The following is a 15,597-nucleotide window of genomic DNA, read 5'->3' as shown; positions in this document are numbered from 1 at the left end:
TGTTAAATTTGACGAATTAAAAATAAAATGAATAAAATAAAAAAAAATCTTTATCGCCTGTAAGTAACTTAGGACGCGTTTAATAATGGTTTTCCATGATTCTCAATTGATTGTTAACACTTATATTTCACTACAAGCTCTGCTTAGTGAAAAACGCCACACCCACTTTTATATTCATGCGCAAAATAGCCTTTATTTCGCATAGCTATGTTCATAGAAGAGGTAGCCTATTTCTCATGCACAATATCAGACATTTCAACAGGCATTGCCTATGCCTTCTTCGTTCTCAACATCATCGTGACTGCAATTTTTGCGTTATAAGGCCTTTACATAGTCCACAGGCCGAAATGCATGTCTCCTCATTCTTCTTGCTGCTGTATATTCGGTCGTTGCAATCTTTATGACAACTACATCTTGGAAACTGCAATAGCTCATCAGGAGCCAACGGCTCCAGTATTGGAACTGGCTCATATCCCCGCACGTCTATTTTCCATCCATAATCGCTGGGGTTCGGAGACATGTTCTGCATAAGAATCCAGTCCTAGGTCTGCACGTACTCGCGGAGTGAACGTTGCGCACTGTGCAGCTGCGCCCTCTGTTAGAGGTAGTGTCTCTGGTTTGATCACACCTGCAGCAGTCTTCCCTGAGAACATGATGTATCTTGTAAGCATCAAAGACCACATTAACATTCTGAAGCAACTGCCTAGATACTGCACGTAGCTTGGGTAATTGTAGGCAATTCCCTGTCATGTCTGACGTTTTCCCACTTCACCATAGAAGCCATCCACCATCAATTATGAGGGTACAGCTTGGTTGGCTAGTCAAGTCAAGTGGATCAGTTAAAGCCTACAGGGTTGTATTGAAAATTCTGCCTTGGTGGCCTTGTTCATCTTCTGATCTTTGTTGCTGAACAGGGACATCGGGAAAGGAGTGAACTCATACTGTAAGCTTGTCGCAACATCCATATCCAACTGGGTGAAAATGATCAGTCGGTTGAACAATTTCAATGAGTTAATGTGAATGTTCTACTAGTAAACCTTAGGACATTTTCTTTGCGATGACAGGGCATTCACCTTTGACATGACAACCACTGTCAACGTCACTGACTTTCCATCGAGGTTGATCTGCATTGCAAACGGCCATCCTAACTTCATCTGCTCCGTCAACATTTCAGCTACGTCATCACCCATACTTTTGAATCAAACCTATTTTATCTATCGTTGACGAATGGCTTCATTTCTTCAAACCATTTAGGACAAGTTCAATGGCCCCTGCATCTCGCTTCATCTGTGTCTTGGTAAGGTCTCTGTCAACGGGTACATGTCTACTGACGTCCTCCTCAATTCGCCGGTTGACATCTGACTGAGAGTGAGCACCCAACATCTGTGATCAGAAAAGCTGTTGCTCGCTCTCCCTCTGCTCGGTTCACCAACGTGGTTACCGAGGGCGGCAGACGTTCTAATGCAGTGGTTCTCAAACTGGGGGTGGGGGTCGTGGAAGCATCTGAGGGGAGGCGCGAAGCCGTTTGAGAGAAATGATTTTTTTGAACTCGGAATGAGTTTAATTTGTGCTGAAACTTCAAAGTTTCAATAATGGCAATAATTGTAATTGGGCCTATATTTCGATTTGAAATGTCATTATTCCGCCGTACCATCCTTGAACTGATACTAGATTTTGAGTGATACCGAACCTTGCACTAATAAGAAAATGTCCCTGAATGAAGTGTAACTGGTAAATACGTGAAGCTGCCATTGATTTTTGATTTCGGTTGTGGTCAGGTCTGTTCGAGCTACGCTCAAGTGGGGTAATAGAAGGGGTTACGCACCAAAATTGCGGAAATATCTATGTGCTACATGTTATCATTGCACATGGTTATGTTTAATAAATTATTTAAAGTATTTAACTGGAACTCCATATTTGAGAAGTGTTCAACAGCCACAATACCTCTCGTGCCCCCAAACAATGCATTGGGATTGCAAATATTCTGGTTGTTCTTTTTAATATTTTTCGTTATGACGATATGAGGGGGGGGGGTGACATTTTTTACTATCATGTAGGGGCGTGACGAAAAAAGTTTGAGAACCACTGATGATGGCCTGCAGGTGTGAAGCATCTTGGTAACAATGCAGGACCGATTCCCATTGTTGTCTGCGAGTCACGCAGATCTGATAAAGACCTTGGGCATATCTACCATGTAGTGGTACTCCACCCAAAGTGCAGCTGTTCTTCCTCGTTTTACAAATCGATTGAACGTTTCTTCAAACCTTCGATCAAATACTCGCACTACTGGGTCACAGTGTCTGGCTTAAAAAGCTTTAAAAAGCTAACTAACGACACGGAACTGATTGACGTGTTTAGAAGTAAACATCCTAGTGCCGAAGTATTCACTTACGTCACTGGAAAAAACGCGAGAAGAATAGATCGATTCTAAGCAACTCATGAACTCATGGACCATGTCCAGAATACAGGACATGAAAATAACCTCGTTGCGGACCAAATTAGTCGGACAATAACACTGACAATAGAGTCAAGCAGTGTAGTGTAATAATGATCTCTTGCGAGATGACGTGTACCGAGATATAATATCTAATCTTATAAGCATAGAGGAAAATAACATTCAACACTGCCATGGAATTAAACAATGGTGGGACAGACTAAAAGATAGAATTGCCAACGTAAGCAAGAGATATGAAATAGACAAATATAAATCCTCAGACCCGCAGATAACGTATCAGAGGGTAAAAGGAAAATTGCGCACGTTAACCAAACTTGACCAATGCAAAGGGGAACCTAGCACGATGAGACAATTTTGGCAACAGTTGAAGATCAGACGGCACAACGCAGAGCTCAAAGAACTCCAGCTTAGAGATGGAACGGTAACGAATGACGGTAATATTATCGCTAACCAGATTAGACTATGTTATACAGAATTGTGGACCAGACACGACGGCATTAATCCGTCAGATCAAGAAGAATATCTATCATCGTAACAGCACGACGGCATGCACGAGAGAGACAACGAACAAGCATCGGTAATACAATCTAGCGAAATATTACAAATACTGAAAACAATGAACAGGGAAAGGTCACCGGGCTTCGACGGCCTAACCGTAGAATTCTACCTCGCTATGTGGCCAAGCATTGGTATACGAGATGAACAGAAATCATAAACAACGCGCTAATATTCGGAAACATACCGCGTAGCTGGAAACGCGATAAAATTATCTTGATTCACAAGGGAAAAGACAAAAAGAATTTAGCGAACTGGCGACCCATTTCGCTGCTAAACACGGACTACAAAGTAATGGCGAAAATTATCAACAACAGACTGGTTGAGGATATATCGGGCCACATCAACAAGACACAGAAAGCGAGAATTCCAGGGAGACAAATGGACGCAATACATCACAACGTGAGTGCAATTGTTAATTATCACCAAGAAAAACCCTTGGAAGGCAACATAATCACTGTAGACCCAAGGAAAGCCTTTGATAAGGTCGACCACCAAATGCTTTTCAAAGTGCTTGATAAATTGCCCGTCTCGGGAGAAATGCGTAACGTGATCAAAGCCCTGATAATCCAATTGCGACCCTAGAAGTTACCGGCATCGAAGCAGCCAATGTACATTGTACAAGGGGCATTAGACAAGGATGTCCTTTGAGTATGACACCATACGCGATTAGCGGAAACCCGCTAGCCAATAAATTATGCACAGATGAAAACATCAAAGGTACCCGAATCTGCGGAATCGAGCATAAATTGGACCAGTTTGCAGATGATGTCACACTGTATCTAAGAACAAATGACTCTATTACCACAGTCCTTACCGAATATCAAAGTTTGCATAGAGTGACAGGGCAAGATATCAACACAGACAAGACGGAAATCCTACCGCTGAACGAGAAATCGCTTAACAGACTACAAAAGACTACGCAGTACGCACGCACATATGCTAAAGCCAGTAATTAAGATACTGGGCTTATACCACGGTGAAAGCGAACTGCAAATGAACTTTGACAGACTATGGCAAGGAGTCGAGAAAAGCGTAAGGCATATTAAATCAAAACGGCTTTCCTGGATTGGTAAAACAACGGCCATTAAGGCATACATAATTAGCAAAATAACGTATACATATGCCAACAAGCAGGTTCCAGGCGACAAGCTCAAGCAACTTGAACGCCTCGTCTTCGGCCTACTGTGGAGCCCTGAAAAACTCGAGCAGAAAGGCAGAATGCAACTGATCAAACCCAAGCCAGAAAGAGGGATCGACATGCCAGATATTGAATCCGCCACACACGCAAAGAGAGCAAAAAAGATACAACAACTAAGCCGACTTGATATATGGCATGCTGAAGCGATATACAATTTGACAACGTAGGTGAAAGATATAAATTGCAATTTATACAACAACCTCTACCCTCACAGAAATACCTTGACGAAGGAATGAAGGAAGGAAAGGGAAATTTTTGACGTAATTAAAAGCCAATCGCAAGAGGTACAAGAACTAAGCCAGAAAGAAATGTACCAGATCCTTGTTAAAAAGAAGACGCAGCAAGGAGGAAACCGAATGACGGACTGGAAACAGATATGACTATACCAACCCAATATCAAAGATCACATTGACAACAAGCAACGCGAGATCTCGTATCGCATTAACACTGACAGTTACTTTACAGGCTACAGAAAAACCAACGCGGGTTGGATACGAAGAAAAGACGCCTACTTGAAAAACAAATGCAAATTCTGCCAACGTGCAGAAGAAACTGTGCGCAATACCTTCGCCGAATGTGCAACTTACAAAAAACTGTTCTCTCTTGTAATACAGGATCTCGTGAACGACCTTCAAACCGCTATCGACGCTACACCCGACGAGATAATGCGCAACGTATACCACGGACCGCAAGCTCCGACCATAATAAAAGCCTTTATGAACGTGAAAACCCTTGTGTGGGAATGGAAAAACGCACTCGACATCCAAAATTAATACGCCCAAAATATTGACCAATGCATCAACGATATAAGAAGTAAAATATACCGAAAAATTTAATCGAGCCCACTAAGCGCACCGATAAAACGAGATAAATCGTATCGTTTTTATCGACCCACAAAACCCAACCAATCCACCCACAACCTAGCCCAACCACTCTAACCTCCCATCCAATCCCACTCTACCCCACCCCTTAAACCCTTCCCCAACCCATCTAACCCCCACCTCCCCAACCCCACCACCACTGCGCACCAAATACCCAACACCCAACCCAATCCACAAACGCAAACGAGCGCCAGATACAGGCGGATCCTACTACTACGATCACGACTACAAATTGACATCGACTCCAGTGATGCGATGAGATGATCCGAGCGGCTACGACCTCGGCTACATATCCAAATACGGTGACGGCTGAGACGAGATGACCCGATGAAGGGGAAAGATTTTCTTATGAAATTATTGATATTTTATGTACATACTTGAATAAAAATCACTCAAACGGTAATGGCCGGCGCCGAAATGCCTATTTCTATTTTTTATAATTATGCGTATTCTTCCATCAGAAAAACAGTCCCATGCCGTTTGCTGGCTGCTGAACGACGCTTACGCTTAATCGGTCATCTAGTGCGGCATCAAGACGATCAACCAGCCGCCGCCATCATCAACCACATTCCGACGGAGCCATGGCGTAGAGGTGGCTGGAATAGAACCACATGGCGCTCCAAAATAGAGATCGAGCTAGTGCAACGCGGGCTATCGCTCGAAGACGCCCACGACCACCCACGCTGGAGGCGCTTAATAAGGGCCCAAAACTGATTATCTTGATGTTCATTTGTTTCCTGTTTTCTTTTGCCCTTTTATTTAATTGAAAGCCGATATATATATATATATATATATATTCTTCCGTGCTGGAGTCGTCAAAACATGATGTGTAATTTATGTTCATTCATCGAAATAATTTAGGGCACCCTTCGAGCTCACCGATTGGGGGCTTGGGTGGCAGCAGTATCGATCCTGGTGAGAGGCAAAGTCCAGTCGGTCTTTTCGGGACTTTGGTACTGGAAATATTTCGCGCTACAATCGCGCTCGAGGACCATTCGACTATAATAAACCATAATTGCGTGTGGTATATTCAGGGTCAAATCAAGGTTGTTATAACAACAATCGGGCACGGTCTCATACCCTGTGGTTCGAACCATCCCAAACTCACATCTGAGATTGGCAATACGGGAAATTAATGGTATTGGATTTTGTCTTAGTACTTTGTGTAACTACAAGTAAGTCAACTGAGAATGGGATGCATAGGCTATATCTGCTCACTCTGAATTTAGTACTGTACCTAGTTATTAATTTTAACATGAATGTATTCCAAACAAAGCAACTCATATTATATATTATAACGTTCATGTGAGGTTGTGAACCACAACACTAGATTTAGATAGTATCATCCTTTATGATACGATGTAGAAATATTCTGACGATTTAATTTTGTAGCTGTCGAATACAAGTAGGCTATATTTAGATATTCATTTTGTGCACAAAGCTTCCAAGCTAATTTTATGTACAAGGGGGCTCTCACTCTCAAAAGGGATATACAGTGCCTCCTTCTTCGATTTTCACACGCTGTGCGCTGCGGGATATTTAATGGCAACCCCAATTCATTTAGCAAAGTATTCAGTTGTAACGTCAAAATTGGTGATTTGTGACGTCGCCGAGAACAAAAGCGAAGGTGACTACATGGAATTCGTTCTCTGCACCATATATGCTGCGGTAAAATCGGTGCGTTGTTATCGCACTAAACAAGCCACGTGCAATCAGAGATCGTGGTGTCGTGGTGCAATCTGCACATGGCGCGACCTGACTATCACAAATCCCCTAAATAATAACGTAATCAACCAAATACCAGGACCAGGAAAATCAAACAATTGAGTGATTCAATTCTCGTAGATTATATAAATCTTTGTGATAAGGGACGAATAATGTCATGTCTTGAAATATTCCTTTATCTCTATTCGACCCGAATCCTTACAATGAATACTCGAGTCGAGGATTTAAGTAACCAAAGCGATATTCTCAGCCCTACAAAATACCCAACAGCCCGAAATTAGATTGTTGTGCTGTCTTAACGATGATTGAGATGGTCATTCATACTTGATCTAATGAGTTGAATCGGAGTATCAAAAGTACTGACATTACCTAAATACATTGGAAGGATCTGTTTCTCAAGTGTTGGCCTAATCCGTCAAACTACGTCACCGATATGGGAGAATGTGAATCAATACGACATGTTTCACTTACCACGATTTATCCGGTAGGTATTCCGCGATAGCAGGTTCTAATGAAATAATAGATATATTTGATAAGAGGAAATCGACCCGTTGTTGTTGTATATGGTATTCATGGTGTTTGTCTACTAAAATGGTCATTAGGGTTGTTCAAAAATTACCCTTTTCCCTGAATCTTGCAGGCTACGTGATTAAATCGTGAGATTGCCTAAAAAAACGACGCATGCCAAATTTCAATTCATTCCCACCAATATTCGCGGGTTTCGTACAGTTTGAAAATTTTGAATTTGCCCAAAAATGCAAAAAAAAAAATTTTTTTCAAATTTTTTTTCCAACCCCATGAAATTGTTGCGCTGTCTTCAAAAACGATGCAAAACAAATTTCACTCAATTCCAAGCTGTAGAAGTGGAGTTATTTAAGTTTTTCTTTGATCATTCTGTTGATTTGGGGTAGCCTAATTGAGGGCAAACCGGCCAACCTTTATTGCATGTAAGTCTGTCTTGAGAAGTGCAGTTCGCCAGCTATTAACAACAGCTACGCAGCGCACCGAGCTTCCGGCTATACTGCCAAAGCGTTGAAGTAACGAATGATTTAACGTGGTAATTTCTCTAAATCTTCGAAGAATATAAAAAAAATGCTCAAATTATGTTGAAATCAGCCTATACTCCAGGGGTTCTCAACCGCCGGTCTACGGACCGGTGCCGGTCCGCGACGACATTCCTGCCGGTCCGCCGAGTATAATACAATTTTATATCTTAAATCCAAGATACAATGTGAAAGGCTTGTCCATTGATAAAATAAATAAAACATCTAATTTTAAACTGATTCAGAACTTCGTGAAGTAACATTAGGGCTGCAAACATGTTCGATTTGACTTATAGTTCAAGACGTGTCAGTTGACGACATGCGTGCGACATAATTACAAAACAGGTACGAGCTGAATCATCGCTAAACAGCGCAGTTTGCGCGAGCATTCTTCTTCGATTCATTTATTTTGTGCAGGAACGTAGCTGGGGCACCCAAAACCGCCCGATTGGAGAGGGGCTATAGTCTTGAAAAGAGCCCGAAATTATTTTGCAAATGAACATCAGGATTGTAACCAAGTCACAAGGTTCCGAGTCGCAAGTCAATCTCACTTTTATAGTTATGACTTAAGTCAAGTCAAGTCATTTTCATTTCACCAACGAGTAAAGTCCGAGTCCAAGTCACTGAGTTGACTGCCGAGTCCGAGTCCAAGTCATTGTGTGGACTGATCAGTAGGGCTCTTCAAAAATGACTTTATTTCTCAAATCGTACTGACTACTTGATAAAATTGTTATGTTACCTAATTTAAGCCTACATACAAAATTTGGTTCAATTCCAGCCAGTAACCGCTTTGATACAGGAGAAGAAAGTTTCTATTCATTATAAAAAATAAATAATAAAAAATGTGAAAATTTTCTGCTCACCCCACGAAAGTGTTAGGTTGGATTTGAATGAAATAGTATTTACGGTGAGCACAACCATAGTAAATAAACAAAGAATCGGTCACCGTAAATACTATTTTATTCAAATCCAAATTTTTCGACGGCAATAACTCCGCTTCCACTGGTTGGAATTGAACCAAATTTGGTGAGCATCGTTTATATAGACAGCCCAACACTTTCATGGGGTGAACAGGAAATTTTCAAATTTTTTATCATTTATATTTATATAATACATAGAAACTTACTTCTCCTGTAGCAAAGCGGTTATTGGCTGGAATTGAACCAAATTTTGTGTGTAGGCTTAAATTAGGTAACCTAACAATTTTATCAAGTAGCCAGTACGATTTGAGAAAAAAAGTCATTTTTGAAGAGCCCTACTGAACAATGAACATATGTTATATCCACCCCATTCTACGGCAAAGGAAACGAATACGTTAAATGGTGAGGGGATGACGCATCTGCTTATGACATCACAAGTAGAATGTAATTTACAAGTTGTGTGCAGATGATGTGAACAACCTGTTATGAAACATGAAGTAGCCTATTCATTGTGATAGCTAATCATCAGTCCATTTTAATGCCGATCTGGTACAGTACAGTATACCCCATGCGAGTGGTACACTCTGCGGTTTACGATACACCAGGTCGAAGAGCCCTGATCTTAGACACGTAAAACTTTTGTGATCAGCTATCGCCACATTTGAAGAATGGAACGATACCGACCAACTAGCATTTGAGAAACCCGATCCGGCGGGATGTCGATCTCTGTAATGAGCTTTCTTTGTCCATATACGATTCTGCATAGAGTTAATCGACGAACCTGCGACACTGGTTGTATTTCAACTTCATAAATGCAATTATTATTAATTGTGATTACTTATTCATCTATCCGTTTTGTACTAGCTACTGTGAGCTTTTACTGTGATCGTAATCATAATTGCGAAATTATAAAATAATGTGATCAGTGATCACTGACGATAACACTGATGCAGCAATAGCCTCGTGTCTGCTTTAGGCCAAACAGCATTTATAATTTGGCTGAAATCAAATAGTAGTGCGATGTTATCTCAACGAAAAGTATACAATCACATGAAAATTAGATTGAATGCGATTTGGCTGTTGGTTGTAGATCTGGCTCACGCAGTCAAATTACTACGGATGGTGTGAACCTCTGAAAGGTTCAGGTTCGTGTGGACGCGAACCTTTTTGAATTCGAGGGACGTCTTGTAGTTGATTTTTTTGTCGCCTGCGGCCAGTCCAGAGACGAGAGACACAGAATTCAGCTACAGTCAGCTATAGTAGCCTACCGTGAATCCCCAATCGAAGGAAATAGCTTGAGCAATGAGCATGCGTCTGTGAATGCGCCGTGTACCGATAAGTGCCATGCAGTATATTCGCAGCATATATAGCACTAAAATATAGTCAGATGCATTAGAGCTGATTGATGCCCAAGATCAAAAGTTATTTCGATATTAGGCTACACACGAGTCTTGTACAAATTCCTAGTCTAGTTAGTTGACGGTCACATATATACTGTTTTGTACGTATAGTTATAGTTCTAGTAGTTTTGAAAATCGATTAGCTTGTAGTCAGGCCGTGAAGTTGTACTGTATTGTATAGGAATACGGCAGTATAGATATAGGATGGATACGACAGGAAGGTAATAGTTTCTCTGGTTCTCTTCCTCAATACGAGCTGTTATTATATCGGATATTTCTACAGTATAACAACAACGCAGGTAGCATAGACATTGGTTTTTACTATGTCCGTTTGGCCGATTTCCAAATTTCCCTACTCGCCTGTAGTGATAATGCGTGGGACTGGTAGCAAGCAGGACATGGTATGGTATGGTATGGAACGAGAATTTTCCATACTCCATACTTGCCTTACTCTCTCCATACCATACTTGCAATTTTCCATACCATACCAACATTGTTCCATGCCATACTTGATACATATTCCATACTTTCAAATACTTCAATGTCAAAGTATAGTACCTTTTCTAGCACCTATATTATTGATATTTCGGATGTCGTTATTGCTTAAAGTAGCCATGATGCGAATCCAACTCCTGGTAATAGTTTTACAGTCTGTTTGGTGAGGTTTAGTTCACAGTGGTGAGGTTCCGTGTACCTCTACGCGACAGCTTCCGCGAGCAAAATGAGATGGTCAGCAGATTGTTATCTAGGAAAGTCCACACAAGGGACTGGCAACATACGGCCCGCAACGAGATATTGTCCGGCCCGCGGACAGTTTCCCATCTTACATGATCATGTGGCCCGCGGCCCCAATCTGCCCAAATTCCCCACTACTTGCCTAAACATCAAATTTTAGTGACTGCATGTTATTATATAGGTCTGCGTACTGCGCGAGAGTGGAGCTTAGGGGTAAGTTCTTCCAAGCTAGAAGACTTGCATTATCGGCATTTACGATGTACTCAACCCTAATGAATTAATATCTTGGTACATTTTGGGTAAAGGGGCTTATCAAACGCTTTGAAATCTTAATTGAGGATTGCACTGTGAGTTAGTTGATCAGAGAGAGGCACACATGGTGGCGCACGTATGACAATGCTGTTCTCAAATCCACATTGTATTTTTATTATTGGCGAGAAATGGCTTTGAAGTGACATTTCTGTCGATAAAATACAATATATAAATAAGATTTATTCCTTGTATATATGGGCGAATAATTTATCCATTCAGCAATCCCGCCCGCCAAGTACTTAATTTCCCTATATCCGGCCCGCCGACTAGAGAAGTTGCACGTCTCTGCTCCATAGATATCATGGCATTTCCGGTACATTGGCATGAGGCACATGCAAGTTTGAAGTAAATACTCGCAAAATAATTTATAATATAGGCGCACCCATAAAATATCCCAGCTGTAGGCGATCAATACTGCAGCGATCTGCGTGATTATTAGTACAGTATTTGGTTGGGGTTAGTGTGGCGAGAATTTCAAACTAGATCTACTCCAGTCCCTGATCTATAATCCTAATGAGAGAGCGTTTGAGATATGACCAATAAGATAGCTCGGTATGTAAATAGTATAAATGTGCGGATAATGTTCAGAAGAAATGTAATTATCAATCACATTGAGCATTAAGTACGTTGCATCATGATTGCTTGTAAGCTCTCGTCACTCAAGGAATGAGGTAGTTGGAGTAGCCAACATTACCAATTATTGCGTCATATGATAGACTATGCTCGGAGACGTCGTGTCTAGACTCAATACGGCCGTAAACCAAACTTTACGCTGATTGGTCGAGAGACAGTGGCCATGGATACGACGCAGCAACGGATGACGCTGCATTTACCTAAGCCTAGTTTGGCACTACGATGTATTCCTATAGCCGTGTAGACTGCATAAAAACGACAAAATTACAGTTAAATGTTTATTACTTCATCAATATTAAAATTCGGAAAGGAAATAAAATATTTAATAACATATACTGAAATATAATGCCGAAATACTACTGTGTTTATGAATGCAGTGCCACCAATGGCAATGAACTGGGGAAGAACAGATCTTTCCATTCATTTTCTTCCAACGCAAAGGACAGGAAGGCTTGGGAAGGCAGAGTATAAGAAGGCAGGATTATTTGTGGCTCACATTTGGGCCTGAATTTGATGCCAATAAGAGTCGTTTACTTGTAATTATCTAGCAGCAGTCAAATAAAAACTCTTTTTCTGTGATTTCTGCCCAAGTTCAAATTTCATGAACTCATCGCATGTGCTGTTACGATACCTCAAGCACGCCAAGGCAGATGAGGTCTGCTCAGCTAGAACCACTCTATCATGTGAAGCACCCAGATATCCATATGGAAAAAGAACAAGACCTATCTTTGCTACATTTACATGAGTGATGCTTAGTAGTCTTAGTAGCCCTTTCTTCGTGCAATAATAACCCCCACAATATTGAATACCTGTTCATACTGTACTGTCCTTGAAGTGATTTGAAAAGAGATGTTGCATATGGAGTACCTGCTGTCTTGTTCCCCTCAAAGCAGTCCAAAACCCTACCAAAATTGCTACTTGTGAGTCGAAGAGCCCTATGTATTTACACCATTCTGCACATCATCTCTGTTCTGATGTCCTGTGGGCTTATAGGTAGCTAATCTGCATATGACTGACTTCGTTGGCTTCTAACCCTAAGATTCAGGTGATGGATTTGAAGATTCCATTTCAAGGCTACACGATGGCGATTCTAGATCAGGATCACCAGATGACAATGTAAGATTCGCATGTGCAGCATCCACAACATTGCAGGAAGACAGTTGACACGGCATGGAGTTCAGGGTCCACCTCTTTGCAATGCGCATATCTTCTGCTTCACCACGGAGATTGCGACTGGGAATCGCACCTCTCTTTAGACGTGACTGTATTGGTGTATCTATAATGCACTAGCAGCAAAATCTTCCTTGCCAAAGTGGTGGTAGCAAATTATTATTATTATTATTATTGTACACAACAGTGGTGCTTTTAGCCTGTTTAAGGCTTTGTGCTCCACGACATGACAGTATTTGAACTGATCAATGCATTTATTCTTGTCTTTGACATTCTTTCCACTCTCTCATGCATCGGCTCGCGATTCATCGGGTCTTTAGCTGCTGACTTGTAGCTCGGCTCACTGTGATTTCTGGGCTTTTTAAGTCACTGCAACTGCAGTGAGGTCGGCGATGAGGAGCAAATGAAGCTTGTGGAAGTAGGCTTGAAATCCTGCCTTCTTACTCTGCATTCCCAAGCCTTCCTGACCTTTGCGTTGGAAGGAAATGAATGGAAAAATCTGTTCTTCTTCAGTTCATTGCCATTGGTGACACTGCATTTATAAACACAGCAGTATTTCGGCATTATATTTTAGTATACATTACTAAATATTTAATATCCTTTCCTAATTTTATTATTGATGAAGTAATAAACATTTAACTGTAATCTTGTCGTTTTTATGCAGTCTACACGGCTATAGGAATACATCGTAGTGCCAACTAGGCTTAGGTAAATGCAGCGTCCTCCGTTGCTGCGTCGTATCCATGGCCACTGTCTCTCGACCAATCAGCGTAAAGTTTGGTTTACGGCCGTATAGAATATCGGATCTACTCAACATTGCTGTTGTCATTATTACATCACAAAATCATGTCATTCCAAGTGCTCGTAAAACCGTTGCACAAGCGTGTATTTGATCCTACACAGCGTTCAATAGTTCATGTTCACACATAACAAAAGCGATCATATTCCGTGAACAGCGAACAACGTAGGCTTCTTGAAGCTTGCACAGATCACGATAAAATGTATAAAACACCTAAGTATGGAAGTATGGAAATGTTGTTCCATACCATGGATTAAAATCTTCCATTCCATACCATACTTTCATTGTTCCATATTCCATACCAAAATATCGATCCATACCATACCATACTTCCATACCATACCGTACCATACCATGCCCTGGTAGCAAGTATACGGTGTGGTCAAAATCAGAGTTAACCCGACAGCGTCATTGAAACGCCCACAACAATCATGTTCGCGCTATCCCGCTAAAATGGGTCTGACATGTTGATGATTACTGCATTTTAAAGTGGTCGTATTGCAATCTCATACATTCAAATGAAACCCGATGTCATCATAATCGTTTTATTGCCCTGGTAATTGATTGTTATTAAAGGCTGCATTATCACTAATTGCATTGTTTCGTCTGGCATGATTGGACGGTATGAGCTTGCGAGGAAAGCTGCGTCTTGTAGGTTGTATTCGTGGAAAGTTCAAATTGCCCAACGCATCATCTGAAATGATGTATTTAGGGCGAGAAAGTAAATTAACCATTCTTACTATTCAATTCATGAAGTTTGTTAGGTCGAATGTGAGATACTAGATAAGCTTTTAGAGACGATATTTCCACTGGGTGTTTCATATTTCAACTTTCAGATACATTTCTGTTCTGATATTCTACTTTCTCATACTGCAATATATCGTGATGCTACTATAAAACAGGATCTAACCCAGGGGTCACAAACACGTGTTTCGCGGGCCGCATGCGGCCTGTGAGGTCACATTTTGTGGCCCGCGACTTGATTTGAGATTTCGGAGGAATGCTAAGAAAAGCGTTTTGAAATGCTGAAATTGATTACAATTTCAACATATTGTTGTTGTTGTTTCAAAATAAACTATTCTCCTGCGCCCAATGCACAATATAGCCTATCATTGGCCTAACATCACAATTCCTCACTAACTAAAACGGCTTTGGCGATGGCAACAGCATTCCATCGAGGTAGAATCAGCTGATATGAATGGATTGCCCTGACGTGCAATTGCTCAAACACTGACAAGACTGATAGACGCTTAGAAAACGGCTCGGGGCTTCGCCATAAAATAAAGCTTTACGTGTGTAGATGGTCTTTCAGGTATAGTTACGGCTCTCGTTAGCCCCAATATCAATTCCTTAGTCGCTCAAAAGCGTTGCCAGATATGGTGTACAGCACAGAGTTCAGAATAAAATGAAATTGATGATCATGATTTCTGTTGCATTTGTATTCCTTTGATATAATATTACTGATTCTGTGGTAACTATGCCCATCGCCTATGTTAGATAGCACAGCGTTGTACTGACATAAAGATTTAAATATCGTTGCTAAACCGTGTGGCCTATTTTATATCGACACTGTATTCATGCGGCCAGCGGCCGCTACGAAATTTGAAATGTTGCCCGCGACCCGTTTCCCGTTGGCGACCCCTGATCTAACCCAATATCTGAACCCTGGTATGGATCCTCCAACCAAATATCAGGTTCATGAGGCGATTTGATCGTTGGAGTATATATTTTTAGACATATAATCGCGTAACAGCGCACGTTATATCCT

At 41.2% G+C, this 15,597-nt stretch overlaps 1 protein-coding gene across 1 annotated transcript in view; it reads left to right on the top strand.

The window, feature by feature from the left end:
- Positions 1 to 15,597, top strand: part of LOC145456660 (flavin-containing monooxygenase 3-like) — a 266,805-nt gene that overhangs the window by 175,657 nt on the left and 75,551 nt on the right. The gene's annotated exons all lie outside the window — the stretch shown is intronic.

Source organism: Botryllus schlosseri, chromosome 15, assembly GCF_051294905.1.
Source record: "Botryllus schlosseri isolate E-star chromosome 15, Bs_hap1, whole genome shotgun sequence".
In the NCBI taxonomy this organism is placed as follows: Eukaryota; Metazoa; Chordata; class Ascidiacea; order Stolidobranchia; family Styelidae; genus Botryllus; species Botryllus schlosseri.
Note: the sequence above shows the minus strand (reverse complement) of the source record. Positions and strands in the feature narration are given on the sequence as shown.